Source organism: Corvus brachyrhynchos, unplaced genomic scaffold, assembly GCF_000691975.1.
Source record: "Corvus brachyrhynchos isolate BGI_N302 unplaced genomic scaffold, ASM69197v1 scaffold280, whole genome shotgun sequence".
In the NCBI taxonomy this organism is placed as follows: domain Eukaryota; kingdom Metazoa; phylum Chordata; class Aves; order Passeriformes; family Corvidae; genus Corvus; species Corvus brachyrhynchos.
In genome coordinates, this window is record NW_008236198.1 from 1,037,352 (window position 1) to 1,038,106 (window position 755).

Sequence of the window (755 nt, forward strand, 5' to 3'; positions counted from 1 at the left end):
TGTTATCACAGCAGGTCTGGTCTTCCTGGCAACTTGGGGCTTGTTTTCCCTGGAAGAATTAGTAAAAAATCCAATTTACCAGGAATTTGGGACATCATCACTTTTACAGTTATTCATTCCATACTGGAAGCAGAAACTTGCAGAACTGGCCCAGGACCGGGAAGTGCTGTGGGAAGTTGGGAAGCTCCGACCCAAACAGGTCCTTTCTGAGCTGACAATGCACCCACAAGGGCTCGCACTACGACAAGGGGACTGTCCCATTTTTCCCTTTCCCCGCACGTGTTTTTGAGGAAGACTTGTCCAGGTCCCATCATTCCCCGAAGAACTTTCCGAGGAGGGTGGAAAAGCACTGGAACGGCTGCCCAGGGAGTCGTGGACTCTACCTGTCCCGGTCCCTCAGGAGGTGCCCGTTGGGATCGGTGCCCAATCCCGTCCCTCAGGATGTGCCCGTTGGGATCGGTGTCCGATCTCCGATCCCGTCCCTCACGATGTGGTTGTTGCGATCGAGCCCATCCCCGTTCCCGCCTCTCAGACCGTGCCCGTTGGGACCAATCCCGTCCCTCAGGCCGTGCCCGTTGGGATCGGTGTCCGATCTCCGATCCCGTCCCTCACGATGTGGTTGTTGCGATCGATCCCATCCCCGATCCCGTCCCTCAGGATTTGGTTGCTGCGATCGATGCCCGACCCCCGTTCCCGCCCCTCAGGCCGTGCCCGTGGGGGCGGATCCCGCCCCGCCCGGCCCGGCCACTCCGCGG